Source organism: Bombus fervidus, chromosome 14 (assembly GCF_041682495.2).
Source record: "Bombus fervidus isolate BK054 chromosome 14, iyBomFerv1, whole genome shotgun sequence".
In the NCBI taxonomy this organism is placed as follows: Eukaryota; Metazoa; Arthropoda; class Insecta; order Hymenoptera; family Apidae; genus Bombus; species Bombus fervidus.
In genome coordinates this window covers 4016811-4038878 of record NC_091530.1, presented here as the reverse complement: position 1 = coordinate 4038878, position 22068 = coordinate 4016811, and the positions used below count along the sequence as shown (strand labels likewise).

Here is a 22068-nt window from a genome sequence, read left to right as displayed (position 1 = left end):
TGGTACTGTTACAACTGCGAAAACTCTCCTTTGTCACGGGGCTAATGGCGCCATTGCAACTTGGAAATCCTTTTATTCGAAACACGCAGCCACCTCCATAGAAGCGTGACTCTCTTTTTGTTCGCTCAAACACATTTTCTCGTCTGTAGCGTCTTTTGACCGACATTATAGCTGTTGTTTTTGTCGCTGATCCGTGACCATGTTTCCTTGGCCCAGCTGACCATTTACTCATAAATACATGCTCTCTTACCCTTGAAATACATCCTCTCTTACCCTTCTACGACCTTTTTAATCCTAAAGATATCAAACTTTGGAAACGTTTCTAAACGTAATGAAGATTTACCGAATAATGGGAAGAAGTGCGAGAAAGTGCGATGGGAAGAAGCAAAGTGAGAGGTAAAGTTTGGTAAACTGAAAATCCTGCTTCATAGATACTGTGTCGGGCGAAGGACGAGTAATTTTGAGGAATTGTGTTTTGATTTATTATTCGAATACACGTACCAAGATTTAGATTCAGGTTTACGTACAAAATCGAACTTGAATACTTGGAGTTTGAATAATTTCGCGAACACGAGAGAACGAGAAACGAGAGAAAAGGATCGATGGAATATCAAAGTTAACGTAAAATGAAACATATGTTAACGTGTTATAAAATTCCCGTTCTCACTGCGACGAAGTCTTTCAACGATTATCTTTTCGTATTTAGAACAACGTTGCAATGAATGAGCGATTGCGCGATGGTCTAGTAACAAACGAGAACGAACTGAACGCAATAAAAGCATATTTTACGCGCTATTAACTATAACCAGAGCGAAGTAGTGTATCTGAACTTACCGTGACGTGTTTCACGCAAACAATTCTCAAATGAGAACCATATATTTCATTTAACTTTCTTCTTACTGTTCTTTCGATGCGAGAGCCGCGACTCTACACGGTGGAACGGAATTACTTACGTTTCACATACAGCTGTTTAATGTTGTTATTACGTAACGACATTTAAAAAAGAAAACTTTGCTCACCAAAAAATTTCAAACATTTCCTTTTGTTATTTTATGCAATCTTTGAGACGATTATATATTTACTCTCTGTAAACGGAATGTTATCCTTGAGCTCTCTAAAAGAATTTATTTTCATCGAAGAGAATTCCAAATATTCGACTCGATCAACTTTTGTATAACGTGACAGAGACGACATCGACAAGTATCCCAGAATTTGATCTTTACTTTTAAAAGCGTGGAACGGCAAAGAAACTGGAATATCTCTCCTCTCTACGTATATTATTTTCTCTGATCACGATCGTGCAAAAAGGATCCTCAAACAGGTAAAGATACATCTTGTTTTCTCTGATTTCGTCATTAGCGTTCTCAATTAGTATTCTCGAATTATTTCAACGGGAATTCCTAATCAGAGAGACAAGCACAGCGTAAATCATCGTCGCGGTCAAGATGTGCAGGCACGTACCAATCGTATCAGTGGCTCGTAACACGTTGCGACCAAATGTTGTCGCGCGCCTGAAATGTTGCAAAAATTACCAGCCCATGCCGCGTGCTATGGAATTTCGCTATATGCGTCCGCCGACACCAGCGAAACGTCTGCGATTTTACATCGAGTGAATTGAATCCTTGCAGGACGACAGCCTTTGAACCAGTTTTTTGCAGCGGCCTTTTTACCTCGATGAGGTTATCGCATACGTCGACGATTATCACGCACGATGAATCAAGAACGATTGTTTCTAAAATAAAACGAAAATAAGAACTCGTTGAACAGCGAATATAATTAATTTTGAACGATGTCGTTGATCGAAAGAACGATCGATTTTCTAATTAATTCCTTGGTTATCGATAACAAATAATCATGTAGTAATTATTTTTTACCATCGTGATTCCAACGATAAGAATAATCCACGTGAATAATATTAGCCAGCAAACGTTGTTAAACGAAGCAAAAAGTAATGAATTTCTAATGATGTTGCTACATACATGGAAAGTGGTATATGCAGAAAAATCTGCAACTAGAGACTCAGAGGTGTAACTATTGCTTTTAAATACTATGTAGGAAAGCGTTGCTCGAGTCGACGAATTGCGATAGACTCAGGCGTCCAAGTCTATCAGAGCGTGTCTGAAGGAGTTGCATTGATTTTTCATCGATTCCAGTTTGCTGTTGGTATTAAATATTGCTCGACAGACTTTGATATAATATCTCTTTAATTCTAAAGAATAGTGATTTCAACTTTTTTTTTTTTTTTTCTTGTTTTCCTTATGTACGTTACTATGATTTATAGAGGGAGAAGTTGCCGTTTTACGTAAAAATTACGCATTTCTATGGAACTTTCGTTAAAATTATTTTTCATTTTCCAGAAAAATGAACAAGATATATTGTAAAAAATGTTTAATCACGGAAAAGAAATTAATAAAAAAAATGCGAATTGCACTTAAAGGCAATTCCTTTTAAATTCCAATTAAATAATTGCGACTAATTTGTCAAAATTTTTATCGTCTCGGTTTCTGACCACCTTTCGCAAAGTTTCTCTATCTTGTTCCTTTTTTCCTTAGGTTATTGTAATAATTCTTTGGTACGGTGAACAGCGAATGCAAAATAGAAATTAGAATGTCAATGTGAACGGTGACTGAATGCATTATTGCAACTATTTATTAAGATTCCCGTATAATTGGCATTATTACATACCGCTATGCAAATAGCTAAATTAAATAATAATCAAGCGTTTAAATAATAGCAAAATGTAATATCTTTACTATCTAACAGAAAAACTCGCTGACATTTTTATCGGTAAGTTATTCGGTTCTGGAATCTACCGATTTCGGTATACTTAAGTCAATCTGAAAAAAAAGAAAAGAAAACGAAAGATATGCTCTATCATTATTTGATATTTACATTCATGATAGATTGGAGGGTTTGATTTAGAAACTTCGATTACTTGGCAATTATTTGCACGATTTTCTTTCTTTAACCGGACCAATGAACCTTCGACGAACTCTGGTCACGCGATTTACCACGTTCTCAAAGAAATATCGGAAACAAACGATTTGTCGCGCGTTTTATGCATCGTACACCGTGTAAAATAAAATTTCCTTAACCCTTCGCCTCAGATTATATAACTTACTGCCAAAATTTTCTAATCTTTGCATTCGTACAATTTCATTATCGATTCGTTTTATTGCGAATATCCATTACGAATTCGTATTACTTTATTTAGCTCTCTGTCGCCGAAACAAAGTCGTATAATCTTAACATTCGTCGTTTACACGCTAACATTCCCTTCACTTCGTTAAATTCTAGCAATTCGTTGGATCGAATCGTTAATACCTCGTACGATTGATTTCAGGCAAAAAAGAAAAAATTGCATATAATCGTGCAGCAGGGTTAAGCAACACGCGTTCTTGTTTTATAACATCGATTGCTGACTGATTAATTAATTTACACAAAAGTTTGCTGATGGCACCAAAGCGAGACAGTTAGTCCCAAGGCCCCGTCGGCTGCCACTCGCGATAGCCTCAAATATTACTTAACGTTACACGTTATAAACGGGATTATTCCGAGCACGTAGTTTGTTCCGTTAATGCCATGAAAAAATCGAGTAACGCGATATCTTTCGTTGCTTAATTCGAGCTACGCCGTTCGTAGTAACCATGTAACGCAATATTTGAAGCTGGAAAATGTGGAAATGCCGTTTTAGTACTCGATGGCGTTGTGTCTGCTGCGAGTGTTGTGACAGTCTGTTATTATTGGGAAAGTTGCTATGCTCAGTGTGTGTAGGTAAAAGTTGTGCTTCAGGAATGTGTATTATTATCGCAATATTAGCATAGAAAATTCTACGTACGTTGGCATCGCTGTGCGCAAGCTGAAGTTGTGCTTCAGGAATGTACCGAGTGTTCCACGCAATTGGGTCAAACCGTGGAGCTTGAAAATGGTAGAAGGTAGAAAATAATTTCGTTAGGTAGAATGGATTTGCAGCAATGTATTTATTCGTACAAAGAGAAATATAGATTTCGTATTCAAAGGTGGGAAAATTATTCGCTGCAAAACATTTTTTTTTTTTTTAGTCGATTTGATTTTGATCGACAATGAATCGATTTTCGTCGGTTTACCTAAATTACCATGTAGAGAGTAGAGTTCCTATCGCGACAGCCTCGATTCGTAGGAACCGTTCCGTTCCTCGACAGAATCAGACTGAGAATGGAGTTCTACGGAAATACGTCGACCTGTCGCTTAGGCTTAGAGAGAAAAAGAAAAAGAATAAAAGCGGAAAGTGGAAGGCGTGATTCGTGGCGTTCGTAAAACTGCGCTTGTGTCGTGTGTCATTTTTTTCACGCTTCAGAGGTCCCGTTGGAACGCGTTAGACTTAATTCTTCATAAAGCGCGCGTGTACGTTTTCCCTTTCCAATATTTCCACGTGAAAGAATTTCAATCGTGCTGAGCGCGACGTAAAAAATCTTAAGGCACGTACCTCTGTACTGTTCGTACACAACACCGGGAACACACTCGTAATCGTCGTTCAATGCACACGAGTATCGAAAGCCGGCTGTCTTAAGGGGGCGGGTTCACAGCTCAGCGAGCAAGAATGTTTTTGTCAGACCTGGAGGAGGCGCACACCTCCGCGTTCATCTTGTATTTATTATATCTCAACATCTTCGACTTTGTTGCCTCTGTTGTCCAATGGTTCGAACCTCGATCGCCTAACTACGCGTTTAAAGCGAACGTGAAACAGTTTCGCCTTCTTTATTTTCTTTCTATTCGTTAATGGATATGGGAAATTTGTATATAGAACGTGAGTATCGATGTACGTATCGAGGCTCTATAAGCGAGCATAATTAAAGGTCAATCTAACGTTATGTAATTTCTACTAGAAAACATGGACGCTGATGAGAGAAGATTGCGTGTAATTTATAAAGATTGCAATGATATATTCTTTAATGACGAATGAAATTAATATAACGATTTTGAAAAATATTACGAAACTATGATTAATTTGTTTGTTCTTCCACTGATTGCTTCATTGAAATTCTATAAACCGTTTAGAATATTTTTTCAACGTTTCTACATATATGGAATCAACGTGCGTGTGCTATAAATATAAATAATACACGTATCGTGTATTACTAAAACGTTCGTTAAAATTGTGCAAATCATATCAGTTCGAATACTACAACATCAAACACATTTATCTTTTTAAATGGAATTACATATACCAATCGATACAGTTGCTTGAATACCGATTAACCTTATATATACTAACTTTGATTCTTCGAAATATTACCTACTTCTGATGTTTCAGCTATCTTCACTGGTACACAATTTTTAATTCTTTTAATTTAATCTGTTACCTCGGTCAAACTTTGTCTATTTTCACGTATACGTATAGCTGTAACATCAAACCTCTAAACGCTTTTCCTCTATTCGCTGGAACGCTTAACAATTTACCTTTTTATCATGAAAATACCATTCATTACAAGCATTCGTTTGAACGGTCGGCGTCACACCGCTTCGTAAACACGCGGCACACACTTCCATACGCGTTAAAATCGAAATTCAGTGAGAACTCGTTAAAAATTCATACAGTCGACCGGCACTTTTAAGATGGTCATCGGTTTCTTCGAGATGGCACACATCGTTTCATCTTCGTTCTATCGTTTCTCTCTTCCTTCCTTTACCTGGCATGAAATAGAGCCATACGAGATAAGGATCCGCTCGAAAGGAAAAAGAATAAAAAGTCACGCACGATACACAGAGCGCGGAGCCGCGAGAAAAATACATTTGCTTCTAAATATAGCAGGTCGTTGGACGGATTTAGAAACGCTTGGCTTGTCCGTGTTTTTTCCGAACTAGGAGGAAGAAAAAGACGAAAGGGAATCCAGTCGTCGGGATTCTTGTAACAGCTCGCTGCCTCTTCTCAGCTTTTTACCGTTTTTACCAACCATCGGGTGCAACAGACTTCGAAGTATCCCCATAAAGTTCCAAATAATTTCCATATTTTGTTACCAAGCGAACCTACCACGCCTTCTCTCGCCTATTATTATCGTGGCCCAGCGTGAAACGCAGACCAAACGCAGAATGTATCGAACGAAACACGAAAATATGCCAACCTGGAGGATTTTCCCTCCAGGGATCGATTCTTTCTCGGCTACTGTTCGTCGATGTCCCGAACGTGACTCTACGAATGAGAACTTTGCTTTGTAATTTATTTTCGGAATGTTTTATGGACAACGTTTAGCGGTCATAAAGATGCTTTGTGCTTTATCAGATTAAATGGGAAGAGAAACGATACGTGGAAGATTAATGCGTCGAATGATTTGATATACGAGATATGATAATAAGGTTTCGGTGTTGTACGAAGCTGTTTATCTTACAAATTAATCGAACGTGAGGCCATTTTCAACGCGGTCGCCTTGAGGTTGTGTACTAGTACCCATTTCGGTTTTTTAATTCGTTGTTCGTAGAATCTTTAATGCTCGTTTCTTTCCGCGGAGAAGATTAAGAAAAATAGAGTAAGAAGACATTTCGGTATTAAAAATATGAATTAAATATAAATAATCCGACTTGTACAAAAGGTCGTGTCTCCTATCAAACATAGAAATACGAAGCTAACGTTCAAGAAATTTGCGTAATCGACGTTAACGAGTTCGCATTTGTGTCAATATTTTCACAGTCGTCCATATAAATATACCTCGAAACTCATTCTCGCGCATTCCGCGGAAGCAATCGCTCATTGCTCCATTCGCTTTACCCGATGTTCATTTAAACGCAAGCCGATTACGTTAGTTTTCAGCCGATGCTCGAACTTCGTTCAGGTCAATCAACGTGAACAAGTGTTTCGACGAATAGAAATTAATCGTATGTTAGAAATTACTTAAAATTAAATGAATTGCCGAAAATTACTTGGAAACAAATATTTCAAATACGATAGATGTTCCATTATCCGAACCATCGCGTAGACAAAATTGTTCGAACAATGGAATATTTTCAGATAATAAAACAATCGCTTTCCTGATGTGGAATTTCATTTATTCGATCTATCTTTCTTGCTGCTACGTTACACAATTTTTTTAACACAAGTAACTGTTGAGAGTTACGTTCTTCTTATGCTTCGAACCATCGAAGCTCTTTTTCGAGTGCCATGAATGCTTCGACGCGAGAAGACGCCTCTTCGTTATTACTTTCGTTTGTTGTTTCCATTCGTATAAAATCTTTATCGCGATGAAACCACTTCTTTACATCGGCATATTTAAGATTTTCCTACCGTTGCCAGCACTTGACCAATCCACGTGCTTCAGATAATTTTCAATATCGTGTTTTTGTTTTTTAGTGTCTGCGATTATGACTTTCCCAACGTCGTTTATCATTGCTAAATCTGTCGCACTTTCACCACATCCTTCGAGTTTCTCAATTAATTAATTATTTTACTTCGACGGTTAGAACGCCACTAGTTTCACGCTAAATTCTTGTAATCAGAATTCGCTCGATCGAATAAAAGAAAGAATACATCCGATAAAATACGATACACAGTTTAAAACGGGAAAGACATCCTTTGCTGGGAAATATGTATTACCTTTGGATGATAAAACGTTCGGATAATGGGTGTTAGTAAAATAAAGAACCGATAATATGTTTCAAATTACTCGAATCGTTTAAATTGCGGTAATTTGACTAAACCGTAACGAGGTCACGAGAACAGTTTAACGCTGCTAATTAATTTTCAATAATTATCATCGGCACGTTAACAGCACTGAAACGCGAATACCGCAAACTGATAAAATATTTTCTTACAACGTAAGGTAATTACGCATCGATATCTTTCGTAGCCACTGTATATACAATTAATAATTTCCAGTCTACAGGCTCAAATATTCCCTTTCTCGTGGCATTGATCGTTATAGTCGTTGCAATTGGAACAATTCTCTCTCCAGATGGACGACCGTGTTCCTCGAAACAATGGAAACGCGGTAATTCATTTTCTAGAAGGCAATCTCGGGGTAAATATCGCGCAGGCTTACAAGCTGAACGCTAATGGGCGTAGTGGAATATCTGGCCGAGTGAAAGGATCGCGATTCTGTAACGTTCAGCCGTGCTCGAGAAATTTAGAAGTTATACCCGATGCCATGGTAAATCGTCGAATTGGAAGTATAAAAAATAGTCGAGATCGACAAAATGCAGACGAATGGGAGAAAAAAATACATATAGGAGATTGTAAATTATTTGATCGTTATAAAAAAGGATCGCAAGTTGAAACAGGTTGGGAAACGATATCCTAGAACTCTACGTATCGTCCACTAATGGTCGTATCAAGCGTTCTTTGCTCCTGATTCAGCAATTACTTGGACTCGTGTAACAGAGCACTTGTGTGAATTACAGGTATCGCTAGTTTCGCGCGGTGCCCGGTGCAGGGTTTAACGTTACTCAGGATCGGCGTATGCATTACGAAGACGTTCTCAGGGACAGGAAACAATATGAGCAGTTTGCAGATAGCGTTTTACGCTTCGTTTTATCGACGACGTATTTTCTGACCGGTGGACTGCGTTTATTTTTGGTCAAAGCGATACCTCGCGTTGCATTCGTTAAATTACGCCGGGAACTCGAATCCTCTGGTATTATGAAAGTATACAGGATATGTTGAAAAGAATGTGAAACATTGGAGGCTTGTAGTAATTTATATGTAGGAGTGAAACGTTACAAAGGTAGAGATAATGGATATTGAGTATAATAAGGAGCGTGTATTTTCTTTGCAGGATCTTATTCTCTGAATTAAGATTATGCACTTTATGAATTATATACAAAGCTAACAACTTAATTGATCGTAATTACATGTATATAGAAAAAATAATTTTCAAGCGATTTAATCAACGGTCTTGAAGCTTGGACTTTTGCCTAAAAATGAAACAGCTTACAACGTAAAGTAACACGAATACGTATTGTACAAGCAAAACTTAGATATATAAATAATACTAACAAAAATACGATACTTTAAAACACAACAATCATTGTTTATAAATTCACTGTTCCACGAATCATTTACCAGAGGGTTGCAGGCCTTCCCAGACGCGCAGAAGGTGAATTTAAGAATACATTTTCCGAATTTTTCTTTTCTGGAACTATAGCCAATACATAATTGGGCAAGAATTTCCAATCGAAACAAAATTGTATATATCTCGGAACGTTGCTCGACCAGTGAATCACGATTCGTTCGTTCATAGATCAGTTAAAAGTTCTAATATTCTAATTAAAAGTATTATTGTATTTCTTATCGCAATGCCATATTAACAACCTATATTCGAATAATTAGCTTCTAATTTCCATCAGAATGTGTAAAGCCACGATCGATTCGGATCGATTCATAATCTTCTTCTCTAAGTAAGAGCCGAAATAATTCCCAACCAATTTCCACGGATTTCCCAGCCAATACGTTGAATCGCGTATTAATATATTCAAGAAAATGGTAGGTATTTTCCCAGAGTATTTATACGTCGAGGAAATGGCACGTGACACGGTACGGTCAACAGATGATTTTAACCGTGTTCGTATTAACAGGAAATCGCGTTAATTCCTGCCAGGCCATCGTCCGTAAATCGTGAGCGGCGTGGCGTGTATTAGCACGGTGAGAAAAGACGGAGAAAAAATAAAAGTACGAAAGAGAAGGCGCAACACGGTGGTGAAAGAAGCGGCGAAGTAAAGAGAAATTCAGTCGCCCAGACTCGTTAGTCATCCTCAGAGGCAGGTGTCTATGATTAAGGAGTATCGGGGGCGTGCGTGTGTGCGCGGTGGCGGGCTGGCGAATCGCCAAACTCTTAATTCTTACGACGACCCAGACGAACTTTCGGTCGTGCCGATTATTACCGCCTCTCTTTCCAACCTCCTTGGCCAGCGGCCAAACATGTTGCAAACATGCTCCGGAATTCCCCTCGCGAACACCTTCGTCGATACGTGCGCAACGTACGCTACTCGGATCACCGTCGCTGTTCACGGAAAAAGTTCTGGTGCTTTGGGAAAAATACCTTTTTCGGTTGTTATACGATCGTGTTGTTTTTCGCATAACGATCAATGAATTGTCGATCTCTGGCATCGATACGGACATCGTGTGTCTCCGTTATTGGACAACGGAACGGTACGAAAGAGGCGACGAGTATCTTTTCTTTCTCGTTCTTTATTATTTTGCGTATTTCTATACACTAAAATTTCCCATAAATGCACGTACATCGTCAAAAACAAAGAATTAGTCGAAGTAAAGTATCGAAGCACAAATACGATTGCAGCAAGTAAATGTTACGTCTCGGTTTAAAGAATAGGTGAGAAATCACTGTTATTTGGAAAACTACCGACACCGGACAAGCTAAACATTGAATAGCATTTATTTATCGCCTGATCCATTCTCCAACTTCTACATCTATTTCAAGCTCCATGCAAATAATCAAACCAGTGGGAAAAGAAGCAAACCACCGAAGCACGAAACAGTCCAATTAAGCTGCTTCCATAAACAGAACCTCCAGAATCATTAACATCCTCCGAAAGAGAGAAGAAACAAAAATATAGAAAAACCATACAACATCCCGGTTGAAGCTTCCACATAAACATACATAGTCGACCAGGAAGTACAATCGTACTTCGTTCGAAGCTCATCTGACATTCACCCACGACTCCATTTCCAGGTAGCTTATTATTGATTCTTGCGATGCGCCGATACATTGTGCAGAAAATATATATCGAGGGTAGTAAAAGACTCTCACGAAGGGCATGGACGTTTTTCGACCTGCGGATCCCACATTCAGTCGATATAAAGAAAATAAACAAGGGGTAGCAGAAGGTAGCACAAGGGACAGGTCAGTCACTGTGTTCCCGATCGAGCAACGTGTATCGTGTTCGCTCGTGCCATTCATCGTAGAAGAACTGTCGGTGTTCGTGTATTTGTGAGAAATTTTGAAACGTACAGAATATACGTAGTAGGCAAAGATATACAGAGTATCAACGACGTAGTTACGATATGTAGCGGATAAAAAAAATCTCCGCGTAGCAAAGTAGTAGTAATTTACATAAATATCCACAGTCTAATTATAGTTATTTTTGTACACTTACTTCCACGTATAATTAAACTTCCTTATAAAGTTAGCCTTAAGCGTTTTATAAGCGGATTTTTTCAAGCATTTCCCGTCTGTTAATTCGCATTTATCATCGCGAATCAGAATCGTCAATCGACGAACAATTAAAGCCAGCATTGATTTATGGATATCGTCGTGGTCGCCAAAATAGAGAAAATAAATCGGATTACTACGAGACTAGTAAAAGTAGGTGGTCTAAGATGTTTTGCGCGGTACTGTATGAGTATACATGATCCTGAAGCATCGCGATACTAGCGGCGACCGGTGAAAAATAAAAAGAATAACAAGAAGAAGGAGAAGAAGCAGGAGAAGAAGAAGAAGAAGAAGAAGAAGAAGCTGCCGCCTCTGAGAGAGGAGGCCTCGAGGTCGTGGCTGCGTAGTTCCTTTACGCTGGCTCCCACGAGCTCAGCCACCAACAGTCGCTTTCCAGATCAGATTCATTGACCCCGCTGAATCTCTCTCTTCCTCTCTCTTTCCTCGCGGTGTCTTCCCTCTGTCCCGTATGTAAGTACGTGGACTTGGCCGCTGGTGCTTTTTCTTCGCGACATCGACACACCAACAGGAGGAGAAGGAGGGGGCCACTGGAAAAGGGAAAAAACCGCGCTATCGTGGACACGATTAATGCGATCTCGCGACCAGCCTTCACCATTCCGCGATTTCTTACCACCAGTTTAAGGATAATGGCACGGAGAGAACATGTCGATTTCATGGTTACAAAGTGGTGATAAGAGTATGAAGACGAATGTGAAGGTTATGAGAGCCGGCTCTCGAGTTCAGGGTTGCAGAGGTTCGATATGGATGACGGAAAGATGGTACGAGAGAAGTTCGTTTATTCGAAATACATTTGTCGAAACGAAATTTTACTTATAGTTGAGAAGCTTTCGTTAAAGGTCCTTAATACGAAGGTGCTACTTTCTAGTGAAAAAGTCGCACCATTATGAAATTTTGATTTATTTCAAACGTGTAAAATGGAGGAACTTCTTTACTGTCTGTGTAATCGTTAATTGTAACGCAGCTAATATTAAAGGACTATCACGAGATTTGTAAAACTTGCGACGTAATCGAGTGGATTCGTGATTTTGAAAAATTTAACATTCGTATGGGTAATAAAAAAGAACGTTAAAGAAACTTAAAATTCGTAGTATTATTTACTTGTCTTTGCGAATAAGAATCGTAGTAGCATTTTTCTCAGATAGAATAAAATAAAAACTCGTTCAGTGTACGTCGCAACAGTAGATTAAATATTTTCCTTTTTTTCCTGCAACGTCGAAAATTAGTTACTCGATTATTTGTTTCGTTGAACTCTGAACCTGATTTCAGGTATCGCGTATCGATGCTATTCGAAAAAATGTGCCAAGAAAAAAAGAAAAACGAATGTATTAATAGTCATATCTCGAGGCAAGTTTTTGTGCGCGCGAGCGAGACTGAAATTAATCGAGAAAGGGGGAGCAAAGAAGTAGTACAGGTTCACCATAAAGCTCGTTTATCTCGAGGGGCGCTACAAGGGTTCCGATGTGGCGCCCTAGCAGAGAAAATAAACGATCGAACAAACAGGAAGTCAAGTGCACGGAAAAAAGTTGCGTGCCCTAGGCAGATTGCCAATGCCTGTGTACAGGAAATCTACGAAGGTCTTCGAGACGATTGCTCACCGAAATTGTTTTTAGAGGAAGGGAACTTGCTTCTAAAATTACGAACACGTATAAAAAATATTCAACTTCTCATCGATTATAAACTTTTCGATTTATTTTTCTACGCGAACGTTCATTCTCCTTCGTACGATATTTAACTACTAGCATTTTGCGCAGAAAATTTTCGTAACATTTTTTTTTAAAAAAGACACTTTTTCTTTTCGTATCAAACGTGTATCTTTCTTTCAATTTATCGATTATTATTTTCCGTAACTGCATCTTTCGGTGCGCTCGTTCGCAAACTATCTTCGAAGCAATTACCATGGATAGAAATTACATACCGTGATCGAAAACGACGCGAATATTTATCGTTTAAACGTTGTTTCTCGAAATGGCGCAGAAAGCTTCTATAAGGCGCTGTATTAATCCAACGAAGCTCCTTTTTAAGTAACGCGTCTTTAATGGAATTCGATCGGGCACGATTCTAGATCATCCGCGCGATGTAATCGATTCAGTCCTATCATTGACACATTTTCCGCACGTGTGACAATTGCGCGATGAAACATGAAATCTGTTACTACTATTATATAGCGTGTTTACGTTCACACTCGAACGATCATACGTCGTACGTTTCAGATTATACGTACGATACGTTAAAGATTGACTCGACCGATATATGTCACGGGAATCATTATAAAAAATTGATCCGACTGAAAAGCATCGAGCCCGAGAACCATCGATCGAGGAACCGTTTTATCTACGACTTCCTTTAAACGCTATTTACACGTGTACCAATCTACACGAGTAGCCAATCCTTCACGCCAAAGATTGGCCATAGAAACCACCTCGATCGTATTAAATACAACTCGCAAGCACTTAATGGCCCACCTACCATTCGATCGATCGATCCACTACAAAAAGCTATCAAGCTGTAAACCTACTCGAAGACCGATAAGCATCCCACAGAGAGCTGAAGCTCGCGTTGAACGCAGCCGACGACGAGTAGAGAGCAAAAAAGAACACTCACATGGTACGTACACACGTAGGTACGCGCGCACATACACTGAACGGCGCCTTTGAAGTCCGTAAAAATGCAAAGAAGGCGGAGAGGGGAGTAGAAAGAAAAAGATTCTGCCTCGAATATCTTCTGGAACTAGAACACGATCGCTGGCTGTCGATCGAGCAGAACCTAGTCGGCCAGAGAAACCAAGAGTAGCTGGTTCACTAATCAGCCGAGAAACGCCGCGATTACAATCCGGTGGAATGTGCTTAGAACCGTCGTTTCGAAAGGCTTCTACTCTCGCGTTCTAGCGACTGCGTGTACATATTCCGGTCGATCGCGTGTGTGCACGCCGAACACGCGTCCTCTGCGCATCGGTTACAGGAATTCGTCCAATCGTAAGATCAGAGATCGTGCTTAATCCCTTAACGCTTGAATTTTCTACTTTTTCCTTCGACCTGGTCACCCGCTCTTTTGGAAGCAAGCGATCGGATCCTTGTTATTTATTTAATTCTTCATCCTATATCGACGAGTTTGCGGATTTTTAGGGAAATTCATATTTTCAAGGGTAGAATCAAAGAAGCTTTCATGACGAGATTTATAAACTGAAACGTAGAGTCTGATAGAAAAGAACTCTTCGTTAGGAAATACGGATATGTGTAAATAGCTTTCGTAGTGCGTTATGTAAGTACTGCGGTAAATAAACTGATATTAGATCAGGTGAAAAAGAAAAGACAAATAGTTGGTAGAAAAGTAACAGGTGACTAACTCTACATGCGAACGCGAGTATGTACGATTCTCGGCCTCGTTGGACCAGAGAATGTTCGATATATGTACTCTGTGAAATTGTTTCGAAACCATTCGCGTTATCTCAAGGAATTCTATGTAAATCACAAAGATTAATATTACGCGTAATTTAATTAACGCTTCGCACGATTTGCTTTGATCTTGAAGAAAGATCGGTATTTAGTACAGCTGAACGGTTCTGTAATTTTATTACGCTGTCCGAGAATTAATCAGTTTTACTCGTTCTAGGAAATTATTTTATAGAAGCTAGCAAAAAGACAATATCGTTAACGAATATCGTATATAGCTTGTTTTCGCATTCGATTAAATAGGAAGAAATCGAACGAACGAATAGAAAAACAGTCAAAAGTGAATGAGTTTAATGGAAGTGAAAGCTTTATTACTGGATAATCCTGAAAACACTAATGGCTTTTGCTTGTATTGCTGTAAAACGTTATCGGTGAGAATGATACTACAGTCGAATATGTTATTTAAAACGTTATCTATCCATGAAACTAAAGAGACAACGAAATTTAACAAATTTTGTGAGAAATTTTGTAAAATTCTCATCTTTAAACTTTGCGAACTAAATTTTCATTTTCGTAAAAAAAAAAAAAAAAAAAACCATCAAATGAGAATGCGTTCTATCGCCCTTTATTTTTACAATACTATAATTTTCAAAAGAATAATAAATAAAACTTGTATATAATATATAATATTAATATATAATTTAAAAAAAAAACTCTTTTACGAAAACATTGATTTTTGATTTGGACGTGTTCAAACGTAACTTACAAGAAATCGACACGAACGTTATCTTATACATCGAAGATCATTATAGATTCACATCCTTCGCTTAAAATTACCATAATACTAAGAAGAACGGTAAGAAAGATCGTTATACAGGTAAATGAATTCGCGCGATCAATGACAATTAGGTTTCGCAATTTCTACACCGGAGCTACAGGATTCACTGAAATCACGTGTCCTTTCGAACACTTCGTGGTAAAAAGTTATTTAAGGAGAGGTCAGACTGTCATGAATCATTGTAGATTCGAGAGGCATGACATGTTGGCCTCGTGAGGAACGAAAGTTCACGAAGACACCGCACCGTCTGCATTGCTCATCTCGAGGCCGTTTAATCCCTCGCGGCCTGTCTCGACCGATATTAATTCTTATTCGATGTCATTTGCTTCAAAACAATATGCCATGCAGCGACTCGACCAACTTTGCACTTGGAATACAGTTTATCATCGTTGTTTCAATCGGCAAACGTTCGTTCAACGAATACCAACTAGAATTTAGTTCGAACGAATGGCGTTCGTATTTGTATTAAATTTTGATCGTATACTAAATTTGTATGCGTCGATCTTATAGGTAAAGAAATTAATGAATATATCACAATACTAGGCGATACTCGTACGTCGTAAATGATAGAAAATTCCGAAACAATTAGACCAGAGAAATTAGCTTGAAAAGCGGACCACGCCTTTTTGATTTATTTGAACCGGTTTGGCTACTGTTTCTATAGCTTTTGTAACGAAACGAAACGGCATTAGAGGTGATACTACGAAGCATAAATCGCTACATTTGATATCCGCGATTAATACCGAACTACGAACATATATATATATATATGTTTTAATTGGCGCGATTAAAATTCTCGATCGATCAGAGGAAAAAGACAGTGCAACGTAAAAATCGTTCTAATTTATGATCGAGATGCGAAGAAAAGTGCACAAAACCATATCTAATATCGGTAAACGCACTTCTCATGCATATTTTACCGTTTCTACCCTCGTGTTTGCTCAAACAACAAAATGAACGCTCTGGCTACGCTTCGAAAATTGGAAATTTCGTCGAACACGCTGAATTCTCCGGGGATCGCCATTCGATTGTTATTCGACGATGATTAACGCATCTAGATTCCGGAGCACGTAAATGTTAGTTCCATCGATTCTACCGCCCGACGTAAAATAAATATACTCCACTTCTCGTAAGTATATACGAATTACTAAGAGACTTTAAACAGATAAATTTCGATATTTGTTCGTGCCTATCTCGAGCTCTACCAGCTCCGATGAGAAAATTTAACCGACACGATACATTTCGCTATTTCTTAATCGATGTTTGATTAACGAAAGGAATTTTGATACTTGTCGTCGAAACCCGCGATTGTTCGAGTCGAACTTGAAAATTCAATACTCCGTTTGACGTATTAGATGCGTGAATTAATTCGACGCTTTTAGATGTATGTAGGTCGAATAGTCGACAGATGTGTCATATTTTGAAAAGAATTTGAGGATTTGGAAGATCGTCTTCTCGTTTCGATGTATATCGATAGAAATTGGAAAATTCTCTTTGAAATACGATAACGTGATATCGCAGAATGAGTAATATCGTATAATTGAAACGTACGAGAATCTTTTAAGGATTCACGAGTCCGTAAAACGTCTTGCGATTTTTAGAGCTTTTTAATGTATTTATAACGAGTTGAATTTTTGTTTGCAGTTTCGTATACACGAGGTATAGCTTGTGTAATTTAACGGTCTACCAAATGGATTGGAAAACTTATGCACCGTCATCAACTCGAATAATTACCTGCCGTTGATTAAGTTCCGGTAATTTCGTCGATCGGTGTGTTCCACGCGCGTGTTCTTCGTTAATGATTTAACGAGCCACGGAGAAAGTTTATAAAGCGGAAACCTGATTCGGTACGAAATTAGGAAAACGTATTTGATACATGGAACGTAATATTCCGCGACTAATTGCTTTACAAATGTATGCTAATTAAACCATATTAGCCGTAAAAAATATGCACGCACGGTAATTGTAAATGTAAACACAGGAATAAATCTCGAGATTCGTCGTTTTTCACTTTTACTTTTACATCTTACGTCGTCTGTAACGAATAACCAAGTTGTTCGTTAAAAATAGTTAGCGGCTCGTTGCGATACGTTGCAACGTGGAAAAAGAATTATACAACTTTTCCATCTTCTGTCTTTTCTTCGATCCTCGAATAATTAATCACGTGTGCTAGATTTGCAAGCTTGACAGGTAACAAATATTCGCTCTTGCAATATTCGGTCTTGCAAAGGGATAATCATAACGTGCGACGCATTCCTTAAGCTAATTATAATTCTTCGAAAACTGCGCTTAAATACGATGACCCGAATGACGGAAAGATCGATTAGTCTCCACTTTCACCGAAAGAAAATTTCAACACCTTCCCGAAAATTCTCGAAGAAAATCGAGAAGCGTATCAGGCGATATCCCTGCGTATCGCCAAGATATTCGGTTATATAACGATTCTTTAAATTTGACCATTAACTTGGAACGAACAACCAACGAGTATTAGAATTCACGAACGACCCAAACAGGTTTGCTAAACGACCAAAGAACGAATGGAAACTTACAATTTCGACAAGCGTTCCATAAATAAAAATTATCCGTACGAAGTTTCTGCCCGTTCAAAAACGATTCGGTGAATTTTACCAATAATTCGGAGTGAATAGTAAACGCGGTTATCTGGAGGCACGCTAGACGGAGCGAATAAAACGAGAATTCGTTGGACAACGCAACGTCCCGAACCGGTTGCAAGTGCAAACGAGCGCGCACCGATAACGTTATCGGAACCCGTTGCATTGTCAATCGCGCGGTTCAAAGAATCACCAATTTGGAGTAGCGATATTGTTATCTCGCGCGAAGAGAGTTCTCGATATCCAGACGATTGTACAATGCAATGAAAACAGGGGAGTTAAGCCATTGACAAACACGGCCGGATAGTAATGGACCTTGCCAGATCTCCGCCAAGAAAGAAACTGCTACCGGTTATCGAGCACATTTACATTCATCGTGTAGAAAGTGCACGCGATCACCGACTTTCCTCGTTCGGGAACGCGGACAGGCGTCGGATAGAAATTTCTGCCGGGCGATTACGCAACGGAAGCTGCGGTCTCTTCCGGGGATTTGGTGCAGCGTAGCGTGAACTGCGATCGCCAGTCGCCGAGGGATAACGTTCGGAATTTGCCAACGTTTGGGGAGAACAGGTTCTTCGATTGCGTCGGAAATTGCGAGTGACGAGTTCCGACGAAAATTAATAATATGGAAATTATCGTCGAAAATGTGAATCTTTGTGGTCGTTCGCTTGCTCGTTAGTCGTTAAATTTCTGGCTTTCAGCGTCTACGATCCTATTCGAGCGAGCGGCAATTTTGAAAATTGGAAACGTGGTTTCGTAACTTGGCTATCTTATCGCGATAATAGGTAACAGGGGAAATCGTTCGTCGGATTTTCGTAATTCAAAAGGAAAAATGCCACCGTGTGGAAGAACCAAGTTTAACAGCCCCTCGGAAACCCTGAATTAAAATTCTTCGTTCGTAACACGCGACACAACGTTCGTTACAATGAAATAAATAAAATGGTACAGCGATCGTCGCATCTCTCACAATTTCAACTTCCATTTAAACTTTCGCCGCACGCGTTGTAGCCGCATACCAATAAATTATCGATAAAAATCAAGCCTCGTTCGAACGATCGTTTACGTCCAAGCAACGATCATTCGACGCGGACCAAAAAGAGATGTCCGCTCAGATGTTACGTGAATATTAAATCAACCATCGTGAAATCCGAGTATGCGTACTTTGCAGTAAAAGATAACAAAGGAAGCGGTCAACAGATTCGTAACGTCGAATCGAAAGACACGTATCGACGAGTCCGTAACTACACTCGGATTACTCGAGTTATCGAAATTCGAGCAACTTAATCCTTGGCGAACGAGAATTTTGTAACAGCGTACATCGCAACAACGAACGCTTATGGCATTGGACACATTCAGAAGTTAATTAAAAGCGAAGGCGATGTAACTATCAACGACTCGTATAAACACAATCTTAAATTCAAGTAATTTGACTAGAGGTTTTATTCAAACGGAAAGAAGATAATTTCGATGCTTGGTTTTTTTTTTTCTCGGTGGGATCTGATCGTGTTGCTCATTCCTATGAGACTGGTTTCTCCTTTATTTATAGTATCCTCCATTTCCACTAGTCATCGTGTTCGCTAAGGTTCCGCTGGCTGACGATCGCGCAAAGTTGTCTCCTTCCGACCGGATACTCCCTTCTGATCGTAAAGCTTCCAAGTGTAACACGCGACGAGGGAACGCGTTCATCCTACGAGTTTCTTACTCGATTCGCGGCCCTTTTTTCCCCGCACCGTTTGTCGAAATAATGGGGAAACGGTCGTCTTTGTGCTTATAAACAGGGCCTCTCGAATCTTCCAATATCTTTGCGTGTGTGTAATTGACTGTAAAGAAGAACGATAGAAAAAGCAAAGTAAGAAAAGCAAGCGCGAAAAGAACTTTACGAATAGATCGCGGATTGTTTATGTAAATTCGTATTAAATCTTGATCGTTTAAATCTCCTAGAAATACGCAAACACCTTTAAAGTAATTCGAAAATCTGTAAATAATTCGAAAAAGAAAAATAATGCCGAATGAAATACGAAACGTCCATAAAACAAATCTATAAATAATTTGTTATTTCAGTTTGCGGTTCCTCGCTTACTATTACGGACGAGATGAGTCATTTCAACAAATACTATAGGAAAAATATCGTAGACAATTTCGGTGGATTGTTCTAACAAAAGCTAGTTAATATATTTTCAGATGGAAACTTTTAAACGAAACATAGTCGATGTAGCAAGCTGTAAAAGTTTACGTCGATTTACCACAAAATTGTTTGTTAAACAGATACACCTTACAAGATAATGCCTTAAAGCATCAAATCCTCCCAATTTAACATTCCAAATATTAGAACCTTTTTGATAGCTCTTTTCGGAATAAATCGTTTACAACTGCGTGAGTAATTCTATTTAAATATTACAATCTTTTTGATAATTCCTTTCAAAATAAATCGTTTAGAATTGAACGAACGAGCGAAAGAAAAATTCATCCGAGAAAATTCCTCTTCGCCAAGGAACCAGGTAGAAATGGAAAATGCTATTGTATGGAAACAATGGGCTGGCTCCCGAAACGCCGGCGAAATCTTCGTATTTTTAAAAAAAAGCTGTTTTCATTCTCTGGACGATAACGTTGCACGAGTAAACGTTTCGCCGAGCATGCGTAGGTCACGCGACTTTTTTGCAAAATATACAAACCGCGTGCGTAAACTATACAATCGCAATCGTCTGGAACAATATCATCGTTTGCGAGCCGATTTGTTTGAGTACGCGGAAATCGAACGCGAGTTCGCATAATTTACGACGTTATTTTCGGTTTTGCGTGACTCATTCGAAGTTACAAAAACCTGATCCGACGGGAACGTGGCTTGGAATTCGACCGAGAGATACACAGTGGAACTTAAATCGCTTCGCTTTCGTCCATCGTTAATCGGTGTTACGATTATTAACGTAAAACCAAAGGAACAATTTACTTGTTTATGGAAAATAGAGAATTCGTGCGTCACCAGATCAGGACTAAATAGAGGAAACTTCCATCATTATAGCGCACTTAGTCCCTTAATAGCCCTTAATAGAGTTCGTTCACACGCGTCTTTAGATAACCGTGTGCAAGAATGTGAAACATACTTGCCAGTATCTTCGAACAAGAATTCCTATGCGCTCTCAGCTTCGTTTTATCATCGACGCTACTGTTTTATGCCGCTACCCCGAGTAACCGTGATAACGTATGTCACCGATGTCTCACGTTGGAAGCATTCGTATTCGACTTGCCGGTTCTCGCTTCCCTGGTCTATTTATTTGTCTTTGACTTGAACTTGGACCCCTTGAAACGAGTTGGCACGGCAGAACAACGGAATTACGTAGTTATCGAAACGATTCGAGTCGTGTTCCTTCGAAAGAATATCATAGAATATCCCAAAGTAACGCAAGTCAGGCTAAAATATCTCATAATCTACGATATCGCGGAATATTTCAGAGAAAATTGTAAACTGCTCGTACACGTACGAAACTTGCAATTTCGATAGTTGTGCGACAACGACGAGAGTCGCGTGTCCCTTTAATTAAAAGCAGGATTAACGCGATTCGGGAATTAAGATCGAGAACTTGGATGGATCTCTTCGTTTAGTAAGGCGAGAGGAAAGATATTTGGGAAAAGTGCGACGAGTTAAAAACATGACTACTTACGTTTAGTTTTCTATCGGATTCTATTTATTAACGATCGTTAGTTCTCGATCGATGATATATCTCTGTGAACACGGCGAGGCAAGATACTCGAGACTCGTAAACGAGAAAGCGAAATGATCCTAGATCGTTTTAGGTAAAATAGTATCAAGACGCGTATGTACTTGCATGGAATTATAACGATTCGTAAACGGACTCGCAAAGTATTTTACGATACAAATTACGATACGATACAAAACATGACTACTTACGTTTCGCTTTCTATCGGATTCTATTTATTAACGATCGTTAGTTCTCGATCGATGATATATCTCTGTGAACACGGCGAGGCAGGATACTCGAGACTCGTAAACGAGAAAGCGAAATGGTCCTAGATCGTTTTAGGTAAAATAGTACCAAGACACGTATGTGTATTTG

General features: G+C 39.0%; 1 protein-coding gene and 1 long non-coding RNA gene across 2 annotated transcripts in view; one reads left to right on the top strand and one right to left on the bottom strand.

The window, feature by feature from the left end:
* Positions 1–22068, top strand: part of LOC139994227 (uncharacterized) — an 88893-nt gene that overhangs the window by 59683 nt on the left and 7142 nt on the right. The window lies entirely within an intron of this gene.
* On the bottom strand, positions 1133–4541 carry LOC139994312 (uncharacterized). The gene is made up of 3 exons (XR_011801608.1): positions 4466–4541; positions 3839–3918; positions 1133–1732 (listed from the first exon to the last, which is right to left on the bottom strand). It is a non-coding gene; the product is annotated as an uncharacterized lncRNA (long non-coding RNA).